The following is a 20,127-nucleotide window of genomic DNA, read 5'->3' on the forward strand; positions in this document are numbered from 1 at the left end:
TTAGAAGACATCTGAAGGCAGCCCTGTTTTGGGAAGCTTTTAATGTTTGATGCATTGTTGTATTTTAATATTTCGTTGGAAGCCACCCAGAGTGGGGTATAAGTAAATTATTATTATTATTATTATTATTATTATTATTATTATTATTATTATTATTATCTTTTAACTTTTTACTTTTCACAGCTATCAAGGTTTGTGTGCATGCAAAGGTTGCATGCTTGCCCCGGGAGCATGTGCTGATAACATAGGGTTGTGTGCAAACTTGTGTGCCCATGGATGCATGCACAGGATGGAAATATCCTGCCATACTAAAAAATATAAAGTTCTCACTTTTTAAAGCATCCTTTGTAGCAGGGATAACTGAACATATTTCTTTCATTTCCATTTCTACATTCACCATGGAAGAACAATAGAGCTCAATGTAAAGTTTCTCAATTGTTGTTAGTAGTATCCCACCTCAGGGTCCCACCACAGTGCCAAACCAGCATCTTATAGATTTATTTATAATTTTATCATATGTTGATTTCCCCTAAAATCTTTCTCAAATTGGCTTGCATAAAATGTGGTGTACTTGCACTCACAGCAATGACGGAAGGAAATAAAAGGTGTCAGTTCACATTTAGACACCTTTACAATGCTGTTGGGTAATTGAGAAACCCGGTGTTCAATACATTCCTGTGTTTAGGTCTCTCATATGTTGATATCTGCTATTTAATTAGCTTAGAAGCTGTGTCCCACAATGTATATAGGGAACAAAAAAAAATCTATTTGTATAATTATGATTAATAAAATAACAGTATATAAGCCATTATGAGAGAGAATCATTCAGTAGAGATTTATAGAGGGAGAAATGGTTACAATTTTTGTTGTATTGACATCGGTACAAACAAATGAAACAGTTATTATGAATACATAATGGAATTGGAAGAAATATGACAAATTCACTTAGAATCATAGAACTGTGGATTTGGAAGAGACCATGAGGGTTCTCTAGTACAATGCAGGAAGATTTGGTACAGAAAGATACCATTGTCAACACCACTGGAAGCCACTGGGAGATTCAGTACAATTTATAAGCTCACACTACTAGTTCTGTTGTTTTTGTCCATGGAGTTTTCTTGGCAGGAATACTGGAGTGGCATTCTGGTTTCTGCTCCAGGTGGATCACGTTTAGTTGAAACTCTCCACTATGACCTGTCCAACTTGGGTGGCCCTGCATGGCATAGAAGAAATATCAACAACCTCAGATGTGCAGATAATACAACTTTGATGGCAGAAAGTGAGGAGGACTTAAAGAACCTCTTAATGAGGGTGAAAGAGGAGAGTGCAAAATGTCCATATTGTTAAAGCTATGGGTTTCCCAGTAGTGATGTATGGAAGTGAGGGCTGGACCATAAAGAAGGCTGATCGCCAAAGAATTGATGCTTTTGAGTTGTGGTGCTGCAGGAGACTTTTGAGAGTCCCATGGACTGCAAGAAGATCAAACCTATCTATTCTTAAGGAAATCAGCCCTGAGTGCTCCCTGGAAGGACAGATCCTGAAGCTGAGGCTCCAATACTTTGGCCACCTCATGAGAAGAGAAGACTCCCTGGAGATGACCCCTGATGTTGGGAAAGATTGAGGGCACAAGGATAAGGGGACGGCAGAGGACGAGATGGTTGGACAGTGTTCTCGAAGCTACCAGCATGAGTTTGACCAAACTGCAGGAGGAAGTGGAAGATAGGAGTGCCTGGCGTGCTCTGGTCCATGGGGTCACGAAGAGTCAGATACGACTAAACAACCACAACACCAGTTCTGCTTCAAACCCCATCTGTAAACCATGCATAAGGAACTAAATAGGCAAATTTATCCATAAGTGCCTCAAGTTGTCTGCTTGAGGACTTGTTGCAAAATAGTACACTAGAGACAGGCTTGTAACTGACAAAGGCAACAGAATCCAAAGGTGGTTTCTTAAGCAAATTGCTCACCAGTTCCTCCTCCAAGTCTGCAGGTAGATGTCTCCCAAACATGCATTAATCACCATGCTGATACGACATGCTATTTGCAAAAAAGGACAAGGACTGAGCTATAACTCAGCCTTCTCTCCGCACTTTGTTAGCATTATGAAGCAAAATCAGCTGAAGGTTATCCAAGTCACTATGAGTAGCAGAGGCCAAGGAGACTTTTGGTCATGAAGAAACTGTGCCATCCAAGTAGTAGCAGATGCAAAGGACTTCTGTTGCACAAGCTTTGCAAATGGCTCTCAAAAGCTACGGATTCACCAGCAAGGACTGTACAAATCCCTTAATTTGGAATCACTCCACTGGACTGCAATGTGCCGGCACAATGTTGGCAGAGAAGTCTGTCTTGTTTGCCACCGACACCATTTGCAGCGTACATCTTCAAATGGGGGCCGAACTGCCAATCAGATTAATTGGAAATAAGCCACCATCTGCACTCTAGGTATTGTCCTGTTGGAAGACAGGGAACCACCTGAAGCTGAGCCCATTAAAGATGAAGTCAGGAAGCAAGCGTGCCAACTGCCTGTGTCAACTCTCTGTTCTAAACATTACCAATGATTTTTGGGCCAGAAAAAGTTCCAAATCAACTGAGAAATCCCAAAGGGAAGCCTAGAAACTTATTAAATTTGGCAGCCATCAGAGGAGATAATCCAAACAAGTTCCCTGCATTGCAAAAGCTCCAAAGCTCCATGATTCCAGCCCTAAACTAGCTCTCAGGGTGGGGTGCCATTTTGGCATGAAGGTATATCTTTTGCTTCCATCCTTTGCACAAATACAAGTGGGACACTGTTCTTTCTTATATGGTGAGCCCAAATTACAGGGCCAGTGACCTTATATGTATGGTAGCCACCAAAAATTACATCAACACCAGGCTTGCGGCCATGCTCCACCCACACAAAGGCTATGTACATGGCTCCCGTGACATCCTGATAATGGCTTGCTGCAGTTTCAGTCCCCTTTCATCCATATAAAGTCCTCACATAGTCACCAATAGGAGTCTATAGGGTAGTGATTTGGTTCATAACCTGGTGGCAATCGTCAGGAGGTTGCTGACTGCATGTATGAGCACTTACACATGAGCACTGTTAATATTTCCACAGCCATAATACTAGTATCTCCAACTTGAATGCCAAGAGCTGGGTCTGCTACCCTTATGCGAAGAGGAAATATCATTAAACTCATCCCTCCACATCAGACCATGCATTCTCTAGCAGTTCTGTGTAATTTCCTGGGTGAGCTTATCAGAGGCTTCAGAATGGATAACAGAGTTCTGAAAGTACAGCAGCCAAACATACCTGTATATGGTCGCAAGATTCCAGAACCACATTATGCCTTTCTAATTATACTTGCTATTTAGGAACAAATTAGATGTATTTGTTTACCCTCTTTCATTATATTGGGAAACTTTTCTTTTCTCTTCACTGAAGCGGATGAAATTTGCAGGCATTGCAGCTACCCCCTCTGGGGTGGGGTGGGAGAGCTGAAAATAATCCCAATATATTTCACATCTAGCAACCAACGTACCCCTTTGGTTTCAGATAGTACATGGGTAAAGGTAAAGGGACCCCTGACCATTAGGTCCAGTCGTGGCAGACTCTGGGGTTGCGGAGCTCATCTCGCTTTATTGGCCGAGGGAGCTGGCGTACAGCTTCTGGGTCATGTGGCCAGCATGACTAAGACGCTTCTGGCAAACCAGAGCAGCGCACGGAAACACTGTTTACCTTCCCGCCGGAGAGGTACCTATTTATCTACTTGCACTTTGACGTGCTTTTGAACTGCTAGGTTGGCAGGAGCAGGGACCGAGCAACAGGAGCTCACCCCGCCGCGAGGATTCGAACCACCGACCTTCTGATCGGCAAGTCCTAGGCTCTGTGGTTTAACCCACAGCACCACCCACGTCCCAGTACATGGGTAGATGAGTCTAAAAAGCCCAGGACACAAATTTTCACAGCCCTTTAGTGACAATGCTTGCTCATTTACCAGAAGTAATGTATTTAGCATCAACTCTGGAGGTTTATACTTGATTCTGATCAAACTAAGCCTAGTAGAGCAAAATATACATCAGGAGGCTCGGCTGGGTCAGAATTGAGTCCCTGATCTGACTTAAGACACCTTGTTAATGGTGCAACCTGATTTGAAAATGTGTGGACCTCACCTGGATCCCTCTGATTCACCTTGTTATTGAGATACCAACAGAGATGGTGTTCACCCCAACTACAATGGTACCTCAGGTTAAGTACTTAATTCGTTCCGGAGGTCCGTTCTTAACCTGAAACTGTTCTTAACCTGAAGCACCACTTTAGCTAATGGTGCCTCCTCCTGTCGCCGCGCCGCCGGAGCCTGATTCCTGTTCTTATCCTGAAGCAAAGTTCTTAACCTGAAGCACTATTTCTAGGTTAGCGGAGTGTGTAACCTGAAGCGTATGTAACCTGAAGCGTATGTAACCCGATGTACCACTGTTTGTAGACCACATGTGGGGATGAGGACCCTACACTTTTCTCATGAAATGTATTTGCATTTATGGAAGGGTTCCGCAAGGTGAAGGTTGTGAACATGCTCAGGAACAGAGCAAGCTGCTTTTCCATGAACGAAGAATTATAGTGGGAAATGTCCTTTACAACAAGGGATATTTGAGAGCATGGTAAGAGAAAAACCTATTTATGAGCTTCCTCCATACTGAGTGTCTGGTTAGGGATGCTTGAGGTGATATTCCAGTTGCAAATTCTGATCTGCTTTAGGGCCTTGATGGAGGCTTCGGACAGTGTGGGACAGCTGGTGCCTATACTTTCACAGGATGATTTAAATTTTGGTTGAGGGCAATAATTTCATGTGCATTCATCTCCTTGTCACTTCTAACTTGCCCAGTTGTTTGGGGTTTTTTAATTTAACCCCCCCCCATTTGTGCATTTGATGATCTAGGCACTGGCAAGGAACGAGCTGGCTGGCGAAAATGTTAACCAGCTTGATGTTTGCATGTTTTCAGGCCATGTTAATGGCTTGATTAGCGTAAGCTATCTACAGTCCATAAAGTTTCAAGTGTGCATATTGTGAATTAATTATTCTATGAGCCCTGTGGATAGCTTTGCCATGAGACTCTTAATCTCACGGTTGTAGGTTTGAGCCTCACATTGCATAGTAGGGGGTTGGACTGGGTGACCCTCATGGTCCTTTCCAACTCTACGATTTGATGATTCTAGGCCAGAAATCTTCAAAATGTTACCCTTTGAACATTGGGGCATCAGGTTGAAAAGGTTTCCTCATCTGCCTAGAGAAACACGGCTCACAAAAGTGGATCACAAAAGGTGAAGAAAGTCACAGTGCTGCTTGTACGACAACATTTTGGAGGTCCCAGGTCGCAAGGTGGTTAGATTGGTCTCAACAAGGGCAAGGGCCTTTTCAGTACAGGCCCCGACTTGGTGGAATGCTATGTCACAAGAGACTAGGGCCCTGTGGGACTTGACATCTTTCCGTAGTGCCTGCAAGACTGAGCTGTTCCACCTGGCCTTTGGTTTGGACTCAGTCTGACCCTTATGTTTCCCTCCCCTTATGGTTTTGATCTATGGACTACTTTTAAAATGAGGCTGCATTTTAAATTGCATTTTAACCAGTATTTTAAATTGTCCCCCCCCTCCTTATTATGTTGTTACTGTAATTTTACTGGTGTTAGCTGCCCTGAGCCTGGCTCTGGCCAGGGAGGGTGGGGTATAAATAAAATTATTATTATTATTATTATTATTATTATTATTATTATTATTATTATTTTCCAAAAAGAGGTGAAGAAAGCCACAGTGCTGCTTGTACGAGGTGGATGTGCGGGTGATTTTAGCAGCTCAGTCACAAAGCAGCTGTGCTAGACCCTGTCTAGCACAAGAGAAGCCATCATCTGAGAGAGAGTTAGAAACAAGCCATATGCTTAGACTCTCAGTTTGGGAGACTGGGAGTCTGCTCTCAGGAGGCTGAGCTAAACCCATTTGTCTGATAGTCTCAGATGAGAGTGGTTTCCGCAGAGAAATTAGATCCCAAGAGAAAAGGCTTTTTTTGCATGCTGCTTTCTTGAAACATCCCCCTGTTTAAATTTGTTGGGGGCAGGGACAGAAATACAAAGAATGTGCTTCGGAGGAACCACCCCACCTCATTTGCTTTGAGGTGTTGGTGTGGCCATAGGACACAGTGCTGATCACCCTTGGAGTACTTTTCAAGGCATCTCTACTTAGGCTGATACTGAGATTGCTGGTTAGCCTCACAACAACCGATAGAGTGGAAGCCAACATAGTGGGGCAGACTTGCAGGCAGTACACACTGTCCAGACAGTGACTACATAGTTTTCCTCTGTAATAAACAAAAAATCTGCCCTTATTGCTTTGCTTGTCAATATTCTCTGGTTGGCCTCTGACCGATGGAGAACCATAAGGGGAGGACACTAGAGTCCTTTGTAGGTTCTCCATCGGTCAGAGGCCAACCAGAGAATATTGACAAGCAAAGCAGCTTTCAAGCTTGATCTGTATTGAACTGTTGCAACAGGATGTCCCCTTCACACGCAGCAGGATGGAGGAGGACCCAGAACCAATGTGTGCCTGCCCTTATACGGTGGTACCTCGGGTTACATACGCTTCAGGTTACAGACTCCGCTAACCCAGAAATAGTACCTCGGGTTAAGAACTTTGCTTAAGGATGAGAACAGAAAGTGTGTTCCGGTGGCTCGGCGGCAGCAGGAGGCCCCATTAGCTAAAGTGGAGCTTCAGGTTAAGAACAGTTTCAGGTTAAGAACGGACCTCTGGAACGAATTAAGTACTTAACCCGAGGTACCACTGTATAGACATTTTAAATTCCCTGCCCCACCCCTTCATACATCATACATACATCACAGAAGGGGTGTAACCCAAGACCACCCCCCACAAACATCATACCTACATCACAGAAAAGGTGGTCTACAACAGAAATTTGAATGTTGTTGTTTTTCCTGTCTGCCAGGTTATCTGATAATGCCTTATCTGATTGCCTTTCCTGGTAGTCTGCCCATTCCTGTGAGATGGTGATTACCCACTTCCTGAGACAATGGGAAGGCTCCCCCCCTCCCTCCTTGCAGAGAAAACATTTGGTCAGGTTGGGAGTCAAAATGGTTTCAGGGCAGTCCTCCTGTGCTACTCCATGTGGTCCACACATCTATGTATGTGCTTGGTTGGTACATTTATGAACATTATATATATATATATATATATATATATATATATATATATATATATACACACACACACACACACACACACACACACACACACACCCACCCCTTAATTTTTTTTATTTCACCTGATTACAGATACATGGGAAGGATCTCTTTGTCACAGCCATACTTTCGGACTGGGGTTGGCTGAGTGCTGCAGAGACTTGATTGGCCAGGAAAATAGTTGATCGACAGAAATTTGAACAGAGCACCTCTGCGTTCAAATTGAAGTATACAATGTGTGTGACACAAGAAAGAGAGTGTGCCTCTACAGTTTCCCTACAGGTCTGAAGGATTCAGATTCTGTGGCTCCGCCCCCGGGCCAGCAGCGTTGTTCACTAGCATCTGTCAATCAGCAATTATTCCTGATGACTGGGGATTAGAGATTATCATACCACTATATAAGAAAGGGAATAGATCTGAACCACCTGATTATAGACCAGTTCGTCTTTTTAGTATAATTAGTAAACCATACCTCTGTAATAAGGGGACGCGGGTGGCGCTGTGGGTAAAACCTCAGCGCCTAGGACTTGCCGATCGCATGGTTGGCGGTTCAAATCCCCACGGCGGGGTGCGCTCCCGTTGCTCAGTCCCAGCGCCTGCCAACCTAGCAGTTCGAAAGCACCCCTGGGTGCAAGTAGATACATAGTGACCGCTTACTAGTGGGAAGGTAAACGGCGTTTCCGTGTGTGCTGCGCTGGCTCGCCAGAGCAGCTTTGTCATGCTGGCCACGTGACCCGGAAGTGTCTGCGGACAGCACTGGCTCCCGGCCTCTAGAGTGAGATGAGCACACAACCCTAGAGTCTGTCAAGACTGGCCTGTAGGGGCAGGGGTACCTTTACCTTTACCTTTTACCTCTGTAATAAACTAGCGGTTTGGATGAATCAGGAAGACATTCTAGCAGAATCACAAGCCAGATTTAGGGTGGGGCAGTCAACCATAGACTTGTGCTTCAACCTCTCATGGAAAAGTATGCCTTTATGCAGCTTTTGTAGATTTTAAGTCCATCTTTGATCTTATACCCAGAGATAGACTATGGGAAAAACTAAGTGACACAAATATAGACAGTCACCTCTTGATTCTTATTTGTAGCTTGGATGAAAACACATGTCTCCAGATTAGATGTGATCAGAAGGGACACTTAACTAAGCAAATCCATGTCCATGTTATTTAACTTTTATACTAACTCCCTAGTTGAAAGTATGGAGATAGAATGTGCCCATCCGCCAAAATATGCCCCTTCTGGTCCTTCTGTATGCTGCTGATGCAGGTTTTTCCTCTCAATTGTGGCTCTCTTAATGCTTGTCCTGAGAGTAGCCTGCGTGAGAGGAGAAGGTGTTGGCCATTCAGCAAAGGGGCTAGGACACAGTGGTGAGGCCAGATGGGGCTCTGGGGTCCAAAACCCTAGGCAGCAGGCAGAGTGGGACAGGGCTTTCTAAGCCGCTGGGACCACATAACACCAGTTCTGAGAGATCTGCATTGGCTCCCAGTATGTTTCCGAGCACGAGTCAAAGTGTTGGTGCTGACCTTTAAAGCTCTAAACGACCTCGGTCCTGAATACCTGAAGGAGCGTCTCCACCCCCATCATTCAGCCCAGACACTGAGATCCAGCTCCAAGGGCCTTCTGGCGGTTCCCTCATTGCGCGAAGTGAGGCTACAAGGAACCAGTAGTGGCACCCGCCCTGTGGAACGCCCTCCCATCAGATGTCAAAGAGATAAACAACTACCTGACATTCAGAAGACATCTTAAGGCAGCCCTGTTCAGGGAAGTTTTTAATATTTAACGCTGTACTGTTTTTAACACTTGATTGGGAGCCGCCCAGAGTGGCTGGGGAAACTCAGCCAGATGGGCGGGGTATAAATAATAAATTATTATTATTATTATTATTATTATTATTATTATTATTATTAGGAATACCTGGTTCATGCCTCCTCAAAATTGTGCACCCAGAGCCATGGCCTCCTTGCCCCCCATGCCCCTGGCTACAACAAATAATATTTAGAAGTGCGAAGTTCAAGCTGTTGGAATCCATAGGAAAAAAACCATGCTATTTCAAATTCAGCTAAACTGGTTTGCAACGTGATCTTTCGTCAATGCACAGGAAACTTGCATGCAAGTATTATGTGAATGGGGCTGTATCATATATTGCCATATGTTTTTGCTAGTAAAAACATCCACAATACATATTATGTAAGCATTCTGCTTCCTTCAAAGCACAAGCCTGTGATTTTTAATCACCAAGTTCGATTCACTGACTACTTTAACTGGCCTCAGTGAATGTAAGGCGATGTATACCCCTTGATTTCAATGACATCCCACTTCCAAAAATGGTGGGAGTCAATTAGCTTTCTCAAGTCTGAATCCTGATTGAATCTTTGGAAGGAAAGATCATTCATTCATGTACATATTTGCTACAAGCTTTCTAAGGCAAACAGTTGCAGTGACAGTCATATCGCAGGTGTCATGTGCAGATACAATTATATTATATATTGAATATATTTAAAGCTTCACTGGGCAGCGCTTCTTAACAGATTAATTTTCCACAGAAATCTACATTCTTTCCTGGACTATGTGCATGTGTGTGTGTGTGTGTGTGTGTGTGTGTGTGTGTGTGCGCGCGCGCGCACACACACACACACACACACATATATATATATATATATATATATATATATATATATATATATCGCAATCACGTTAGATAATCAATCTGAGCAGAAAACCAATTTGGCTTCAATCAAGTATACTTTAAATCAGGTTACATGAAATATCTTGCACAGGTTTCGGAATGTCAACCGGAATGTGACTAGCCTGTTCATTGATGTTTTAGCCAATGTGAGGTTGAATAGTCTAACTAATGATCTTCACCTCAGAGGCCTTTATTACTTTGAGAAAACTTAGTGAATTCCCATGTAACAGCATTGTAGCTGTTTGCACTAGAGATACAACTTCTGGGACCAGAGAAAGAAAGGCTTGCCTGTAGCATGCCAAGAAATAAATATGCTATATTCCCTCTCAGATTCACAAAGACAGAAGTGAAGAAACTATTCGGTTTGCCTTGTGATCTATTTACTGATATATTCTCACATATGGCACCTGGTCCAGCTTCACAGTGGGTAAAACCAAAGCCTTGGTTCTTTAGTGCACAGATGAACCATTGCCAACATAGCTCAGCTAGTAACGCGTGAGACTATTCAATCTCAGGTTTGTGGGTTCAAGCCCCACGTTGGGCATTCAGGGGATTGGACTAGATGGTCCTTGTCATCCCTTCCAACCCTGTTTCTATGAACCCATGAACTGGGTGGGTTTGTTTTGTTTTTTAGTATTTGTTGATGTCATGATTATTTCCAATTTTCTTTTTTATTGTTATTGCTCGTTTGATACATTGTGAGCCACTTGGGGCACAATTTTGTGAATGAGTGGCATGTAAATAAACTGATGGTGGTGGTATTGGCAGAGTGATTGCCTTTTATCCATCATTTTTATCTTGTCCCAGAATGCATCTGATGAAGAAAGGAAGGACGTTTCTCATTGTGGGATGAAATGGCTCCAGGCATATAGGGGAAGACTACTCCAGCTTGGGGGGGGGGGAAGCAGCAGAAAAACTGTTTCGGATAGGAGGGGGGATTTAGAAAGAAGAAGTGATTGTCTCTAATATATCACTGACATAATTTATTATTATATCATGAAAAATGAGTGTATTCTTCACTTTTGAAAATGCCCCCTAAAGTATCAAAACTTGTTCCACATATCTTTCCTCATCCCCTCCCCCTTTTGCCTTTCCACCACTCCTAAAAATCTCACAAAAATGTCAGAGCACATTCAGCACACAGGCTGCTTTGCAGGCAAATATACATTTTACATTCTGGAAAAGAATTTCCTGGGGAAATGATACTCTATTCATAATTAGGGATTGGCAATTCTGTCCATTTCAGTTTCTCAAGTTTTTCATTCTTCCGTTCAATTCTCCACAGTGTGAATTTCTTTTAATGTGCACATTTTTTGCATTTTGTATTCTACCCTCGATAGTATATGTATTTTTAATGCACGCTTTAACCTGCTACATGCATTTTTGTACACCTGACAAGTCTGGAGAATTGCATTGCAAAATTCAGTGTGGCTTTTGAAGGATGGCTGTGCGTTAATTTGCACTTTGTTTTGAAAAGTGTGAATTAGATGGACTTAGCCTACAAAAGCAAACTTAACTGAATTTATCCCCCATCCCTATTCATAATGCATTACAAGTTAGCCACCACTAACTAGGCAATTTGAAACGCATCAACGTCACTAGTAAAAAGGGATTTGCTTCTTCACATAAAATGCTTCAAAACCCAGTGTAGTATTGTGGGCAGGGTATTGAACTAGGACCAGAAAAAGCTCAAGTTCAAATCCCCATTCAGTAATGGAGTTCATTGGCTGACCTTGTTCTTGTCAGTATCTCTCAGCCTTCCTAGGATTAGCATGTAATACATTTAATCCAGAGGATTTGTTTAAATGGTTAAAGCTCCTGCTGACCTATGAAGATGAACTAATTCCTTTCATCATAGCTTGTTTTTGCAAGAGTAAAGGGAACTAGAACTGTCCCCACTCCAGTACCCTGTGTTCTCTGCAATGTTCCTCCAGAGACCCCCTGCATGTGCATATTCCCCATTCATGGGATATGGGTGACACTGTGGTCTAAACCACTGAGCCTCTTGGGCTTGCAGATCAGAAGTTTGGCAGTTCGAATCTGCACAACGGGGTGAGCTCCTGTTGCTCTGTCCCAGCTCCTGTCTACCTAGCAGTTTGAAAGCACACCAGTGCTAGTAGATAAATAGGTACCACTGTGGCGGGAAGATAAACGGCATTTCTGTGCACTCTGGTTTCCGTCACAGTGTTCCGTTGTGCCAGAAGCAGTTTAGTCATGCTGGCCACATGTCCCAGAGAGCTGTCTGTGGAAAACACCAGCTCCCTTGGCCTGAAAGCAAGATGAGCGCCACAACCCCATAGTCACCTTTAACTGAACTTAACCATCCAGGGGTCCTTTACCTTTATTCCCCATTAATATCAGTGGAGGAGGCAGCTCTGTGCATGGATCTGCTATCATGGCCTCTCCTTTGAAGGGAATAGGAAGGACCATATACTCACAGGGGAGTGCTCAGTCATTATTGGAACTTACTGGATTGTGTGGGAAATGTGCATAATGAATTATGGGCCCAATGATCATAAATTCCTTCAATGGTTGAAACTTGAAAATGGTAAAGTACCCAGAAAGACTCTTTATTTGGCATGCTGCTATGTTGGCGAACAAGGAGAAGCCACTTAAATACCTGGTCACAAGGAAGGAAGGAAGGAAGGAAGGAAGGAAGGAAGGAAGGAAGGAAGGAAGGAAGGAAGGAAGGAAGGAAGGAAAGAAAGAAAGAAAGAAAGAAAGAAAGAAAGAAAGAAAGAAAGAAAGAAAGAAAGAAGTAAATGAAACAGGGATTAGCCCCCTCTAACAGGGCCAGTTCACATAAACTGGGGCCAGTTTAAATGAAACATCTGCATGATTGTGAATCAACCCAAACTGTACTCTAGACTGGGAGCTGCCAATGGCAGCAGCAAAAGGTCTGAGTAAATGTCCCCTCAAAATCTTACAGTGCATGATAGACATGCTCAATCCTTGTTTGCAGTGGCCCACATTTTGTTGGATGCTAGGATTTGACACCCATCCCATTCTGAACTGAGGAGGGTTGCAAAGTTGCAAAGAGCCAGTGTGGTGTAGTGGTTAAGAGCGGTGGACTCATAATCTGGGGGAACCGGGTTCGCTTCCCCGCTCCTCCACATGCAGCTGCTGGGTGACCTTGGGCCAGTCACACTTCTCTGAAGTCTCTCAGCCTCACTCACCTCACAGAGTAGATAGGTAGCCGTGTTGGTCTGCCATAGTCAAAATAAAAAATTCCTTCCAGTAGCACCTTAAAGACCAACTAAGTTAGTTCTTGGTATGAGCTTTCGTGTGCATGCACACTTCTTCAGATACACGCGTATCTGTGTATCTGAAGAAGTGTGCATGCACACGAAAGCTCATACCAAGAACTAACTTAGTTGGTCTTTAAGGTGCTACTGGAAGGAATTTTTTATTTTCACCTCACAGAGTGTTTGTTGTGAGGGAGGAAGGGAAAGGAGAATGTTAGCTGCTTTGAGACTCCTTAAGGGGAGTGAAAGGCGGGATATCAAGTCCAAACTCCTCCTCCTCCTCCTCCTCCTCCTCCTCCTCCTCCTCCTCCTCCTCCTCTTCTTCTTCTTCTTCCCCTCTCAGTGAGCAAGCACAGTGACGGCTGATTTAGGTGCTTTCCACTGATGGAAGTGAATGTTTTGTGGCCCTGTCTCCCTTGCTGTTCCTTTAGATGTGCCAGACATGATTTGTTTTACTCCAACCTCACAGTGACTATTGTGTGGTTGGGCACACAATTTTGTGTTGGGCACCCAAAACACTTCCTTTAAATCCCAAGTCTGCCCACTGAACCCTTACCTTGAGACAACGTGAAAATGTCCACTGGTTTCTCAGGTTTGCAACACTGAGATAGTTTTGTAAAATACACTTTTATGATTGTCGCCTCTGTATGCTTCTGCTGGAGTCATATTCCTGGTGGGCAGTGGTATGTACAAAACAGATGGGGCACTGCAGCTTTCTGGGAAAGGGGGGGGGAGGTGGAAGGGAGGTTGGCACAGTGAAAAGGAGGACCAGATTGGCTCTGCCAGTGCCTCTGAATTGACCTCCAGACCACCTCACTCCTTCCACCCATTAAGCAACAGTGACCTACCTGCCGGGAAGCTAGCATGAAGGCTCTGCCCTGGTGTGCTGCTTCTGGTGTGTATCACTATAGAATTATTCTTAGTAAATGTATTTCTATGGCAAATCCATCTGAGTGGTGGATTAGATCGTGTAGGGAGTATGCCCCGGAAATAGCATATTGAAAACAGAAAAATGCTGCTAGCTTAACCAAATGAGGCACATGCATTTACTTTTGGGATCACAGACTGAGAAGAGCTTAGTGGTTTCAGCTCAGCAGTTCCGTAAACTGTATAAACGTGCTAAGTGGTGCGATGAACTTGCCGGAGCTATGAATGTGATGCTTGCTTTTCACAGACAATATGAAGTGTTCTTTCCTTGGTCTCTTTCTTCACTAACACCATTTTTTACCCCACACCTGAAATAAGGCAAGCAGCTCTTAGAGCTCATCGTGGATTTCCATCTTTGCTGTTTCTGAATAAAGTGGGAGTCAGTTGCAAACGATAGGAAATCAGTATCTCCTTAGCTGATTAAATTGTGGCTACATTCTGTACTAGAAATGAAAACAAACAAACCACAGTCAGGGCTGGTATCAACACCTGGCTTTCTAGGGCAGGTTCAAGGGGCCCAGTATTTAAGCAGGTTTAAGGGGGCACAATTAACATGGTTAACACCAGTTAGGAATGGGAGCAACACAACATGAGGGGAAACCATACATCAGGCATAGGCAAACTCGGCCCTCCAGATGTTTTGGGACTACAACTTCCATCATGCCTAGCTAACAGGACCAGTGGTCAGGGATGATGGGAATTGTAGTCCCAACTAGGTAAAGGTAAAGGGTCCAGTCGTGGCCGACTCTGGGGTTGCGGCACTCATCTCGTTTTATTGGCCGAGGGAGCTGGCGTACAGCTTCTGGGTCATGTGGCCAGCATGACTAAGCCGCTTCTGGCAAACCAGAGCAGCGTACGGAAACACCACTTACCTTCCCACCGGAGCGGTACCTATTTATCTACTTGCACTTTGACGAGCTTTCGAACTGCTAGGTTGGCAGGAGAAGGACCGAGCAACGGGAGCTCACCCCATTGCGGGGATTCAAACCACCGATCTTCTGATCGGCAAGTCCTAGGCTCTGTGGTTTAACCCACAGTGCCACCCACATCACAACTACCTGCTCACAACTACCTGTGGCAGATTATACCACTGCTGATGCCACTATTAACAGTTAAATCTTCCTAGCGCCATTGATATAAGATGGGGTCCACAAGAGATGACTTTCCCCCTCAACCATAGAGCCAGCTCTGAACTGTCAACATTTAATTCCATGTATATAAAATGTGAACATGAAGCAGGTTTGTGGAATAGTTTCAAGTTTATGATATCATTTAAGTGTCTTCTACTTTCCATCGTAACAGATTGACCCAGAGGGAATCATGGGAAGCTGGTGCCAATGTTGTCCTTTCCAATGTGCTGAACAAACAGTTGCAAATTCATTTCAACATGTTTTGTTTACGTATCAAACAGCTTCAGTCTTCAGAGAAAGGGAAGCACCCAATATTCTACATCTTACAGATGTAAGGGTGTTTCCTGGCTCCCACTTTCGGAGCTGCCTATTGGAACGTATAAGTTCCATTTCACGGAGGAAGGACAATGTAAAAAGGACAAACTTTGCGCTGAACTTCCTTTAGACATTGTGCAGGCTGTGTGTGCTGAAATCCAGTGCAGTTTAGACAGGTGGGTTATATCAGTCTGCTTTTGAGGTTTGTCAGCCTTCTTGAGTCCACAGCTAACGTGACAATACCACATTCTTTCTGTGACTCCCCTGAGGGATACCTGGTCAAAACTTGTGTCGTTTCGTCATTTATCGGTTTTGTGCATCATTTTTTTAAAGGCTTAAAATTCAAGCAGTGGAGCTTTGAAAAGGCTCTTTTAAAATATGAGTCATTCATTGCCCTGCTAAATATTGTTTCTGTAAACTGGCTAGGCTTTCGGGAAGGTGGCAAGAAGGCTTTTGGACCTGTCTGGGAATTGTGCCTCCCTCCCTAAGCTGGGCATAAGCTTCCTGGGCTTTGGGAAAGAGGCGCCATGGGAACATTTAGGGGAATAGCCTAGTCCCCCTAGTCCACTGACCGCACCCCCTCTTCCTCCTGCCAACCTTCCCCTTTAAAGTAGTAGCGGAGCTAACAGAGAAGAGCGAAAAAGTTTCCCTTTCTACTCCTTTCCCTCACCAGGGCTAGCAAGCACAAAGTGAGGCAAAGGAAGCCTTTGACAATGACACAAACCAATTGTGTTTCTATCTTGTCTGCATTGCTGCAGCAAGAAGGGAGCTTGCATTCCCATTGGCCAGCAATTACCACTTCTCTCGGCCACCATTGGATGTTCAGAATGCTTGGACATTTCAGACACATTGATTGGTCAAGACCATCAGAGAAGGAAGGGAAGGAAAGAAGGATGGAAGCCAGTGTTGCCTGCAACACACCTGACCAACATTTAAGGCAGCCTTTCTTAGCCTGTGGGTCCCCATATGTTGTTGAACTACAACTCCCATCACCCCTAGCTAGCAAGGCCAGAGCTCAGTGATGATGGGAGTTGTAGTCCAACAACATCTCGGGACCCACAGGTTGAGAACTGCTGATTTAAGGTGTCTCCGGGTGTTGCAGCAGGTGGGCCAGTAGAAAACCACTGGCCTAGTCTAAACATGGGCTCACTGTGGACCATGTTAATTGGATTTCATTTGATCATAAATATTTAAATGACTTGATGCTGATCACTCCTTTTTCTTTCGATGCAGGCCAAGGTGAACTAGGTCATAGGAAGTCATTTCCCTCTTTTGAAAACGTTATCTAGTAATAGGGGGTTATCAAACTGTTTCATATGCAAAAGCTAAATGGATCTAAAAATAAGCTGGTGTTCAGATCTGACACATTGAGTCTGTGCTCACTTGTGGATTCTGTTGTTGCTTTGCCGGAAACCATGGGATTTTGAATTACAGCTACAAGCTCACTAAAAAAGAGTTGCTAAGGGCTGGGAAGGAAAAACCAATCTGAAACAGTAGATATGGACCAAATTATAAAGTTGCATGAGGGACCAGCTGGGTCGAAGCAAAGTTGATTTATTTATGCATGGACAATGGATAGTTAATTCATCAAAGTCAATGCTTGCTTTAGGGCTCTGTCTAGAGTTGCCAAGTCAAAAAATCTAAAGGGTCAGGGGTTTTAAAAATATAAACTGCGAGGGAGCTGCAATGTTCTGAAGCTCAGGACATCCATAATGATCTATGAAGCTGTCATATTCTGGAAAAAGGGGCATTCTTTAAAAATAAGGGACATCTGTCACCTTCAGCCAAATTTTGCAGCCCTGCACAATAAAAGGGGCATGAATAAACATCCCTTATTTTAATTATTTCCGCATGCCGCTCCTATCTCCTCCTGCTTGCTTGTGCGACTGCTGGTAACTGGTGGCTTATTTTTAGCTGAGAGCGAAGACAATTTGTCTACCTTGAGGTGTGAGGAGAGTTCTCTTCAGTAGCCATCTGGTGAGGTGGCTGCCCTGTGCTCACTGTGGGAGTCTGCTTGCTTAACCTGAGTGAGGAAAGCCACCTGCACTGAATCACTGACTAATTGAGCGTGTCTGGCCTCGCTTTCTTTTTCAGCTGATAATCAATTCCACAGCTCAAATTGATTCAAGTGCCACTGGGCCAGCTTGCAGAGACCTACCGAAATAAGAAACCGTTGCAGTAAACAAGCTTCTCTTTAACAGCCTCACCAAGATTAGCCAACAATATTGACAGGTCACCAACGTTTTTAAAACAAGTATCTCAAGCAAAACAGAACGTGTGGACACCATGCAAAACATAGACAGTTGGGCGTGTATGGTGTCACGATCAGATCGCATCAATGCTATTCAATTTAGTCCATTTATATTCTGCCTTCCTTGCGTCGCAGAACTCAAGGCAGTGTACATGGTGTTCCTAGGAAGTCTCCTATGAATAGATCTCAACTTGCTTAGCTTTAGCAAAGTGTTTGCATTGTGTTCAAAAAGACCATGTATTGTAGGAGGGAACAGAACTATGCAGAAGGATCAAAGTTTGCCATTCATAATAATAATAATAATAATAATAATAATAATAATAGTAACAACAACAACAACAACAACAACAACAACAATAATAATAATAATAATAATAATTTATTTATACCCCACCCATCTGGCTGGGTTTCCCCAGCCACTTTGGGCGGCTTCCAACAGAATATTAAAATACAATAATCTATTAAACATTAAAAGCTTCCCTAAACAGGGCCACCTTCAGATGTCTTCTAAAAGTCTGGTAGTTGTTTTCCTCTTTGATACCTGGTTGGAGGGCATTCCACAGGGCAGGTGCCACCACCGAGAAGGCCCTCTGCCTGGTTCCCTGTAACTTGGCTTCTCACCGCGAGGGAACCGCCAGAAGGCCCTTGGCATTGGACCTCAGTGTCCGGGCAGAACAATGGGGGTGGAGATGCTCTTTCAGGTATACTGGACCGAAGCCATTTAGGGCTTTAAAGTCAGCACCAAGACTGTCAGGAGCAGGAGTCAGATGTAGGTTAGCAATAAAACAATAAAGCACCCAATGTCAGCGAAGGTAACTTGTTTTCAAAGAAATAAAACAGCTCAGGCCTCGTGGTCACCACAACCCTTCCTGGTAGGTCTTGCCCCAATGAGGCAGTTGCAAGGACTGAAGGTCCCTGTCTTCCCACCATTTTTCTAAGGCTCCTTCCCCAGCAGCCTAAGGCTTCGTTGTCTTTGTATGCTTTGTATGTATGGTCTCTTGTATGTTTTGAAGTAGGATTGTTAATTTTTCTTGATTTTACTTCCGTGGTGTGTGTTTTTTGGGGTGTGTGTGTGTGTGTGTGTGTTTTGGTAAACCATTTTGCAGGTTTTTAAAAATAATTTTTATGAGATAAATAAACAATAAATAGAAATAAAATAACACAAGCCAAAACACCATCCATTCTGTAGATTTAAGTATCTGTCCATAGTCACCTACTTGTTACCAGAGGCTCAGAATCCACATTCCTTTGTAAGAAAACATGAAATAACATAAAACCATTTTTGCAGGCAAAAGATCAAATAAAAATCAAATCAATGTGTGTGTGTGTGGGGGGGGGTTGGCAAGAAATTTCCCACACCGGGTACCACCTGACTTTCTTACGCCTCTGTCACCACTCCCGTGGCTCTGAGCCTTCTTCTGCTAGAGCAGGGGTCAGCAAACTTTTTCAGCAGGGGACCGGTCCACTGTCCCTCAGACCTTGGGGGGGGCAGACTATATTTTTTAGGGGGAAATGAACGAATTTCTAGGCCCCACAAATACCCCAGAGGTGAATTATAAATAAAAGGACACATTCTACTCATGTAAAAACACGTGGATTTCTGGACTGTTCGCACGCTGGATTTAGAAGGCTATTGGACCAGATCTGGCCCCCGGGTCTTAGTTTCATAGAATCATAGAATCATAGAGTTGGAAGAGACCACAAGGGCCATCGAGTCCAAGCCCCTGCCAAGCAGGAAACACCATCAGAGCACTCCTGACATATGGTTGTCAAGCCTCTGCTTAAAGACCTCCAAAGAAGGAGACTCCACCACACTCCTTGGCAGCAAATTCCACTGTCGAACAGCTCTTACTGTCAGGAAGTTCTTCCTAATGTTTAGGTGGAATCTTCTTTCTTGTAGTTTGGATCCATTGCTCCGTATCCGCTTCTCTGGAGCAGCAGAAAACAACCTTTCTCCCTCCTCTATGTGACATCCTTTTATATATTTGAACATGGCTATCATATCACCCCTTAGCCTCCTCTTCTCCAGGCTAAACATGCCCAGCTCCCTTAGCAGTTCCTCATTTTTGCCTATCCATGTGCTAGGGGTTCCCCAGCTGATGCCTTCCACCATTCTTCTGCACCCAGCCGGTCCATGACACATTGACTGGGTCTCAACCTGCTCAGTATTAGCAAAATGATTTCATCATGTGCCACCACACCATCTCTTTGAGAGCCAGTATAGCTCAAACTTGGATGACATGACCTGCATGCGCAAGGTTCCAGCTTCAATTCCTGCCATCTCCATTTCAGGTGGGGAAAAACACCTCTCTCAAACACTGCTGCTGCCAGTCAGTTATAATTCCAGA

This window comes from Podarcis liolepis, assembly GCF_965112155.1.
Source record: "Podarcis liolepis genome assembly, chromosome: 10".
Classification (NCBI taxonomy): domain Eukaryota; kingdom Metazoa; phylum Chordata; class Lepidosauria; order Squamata; family Lacertidae; genus Podarcis; species Podarcis liolepis.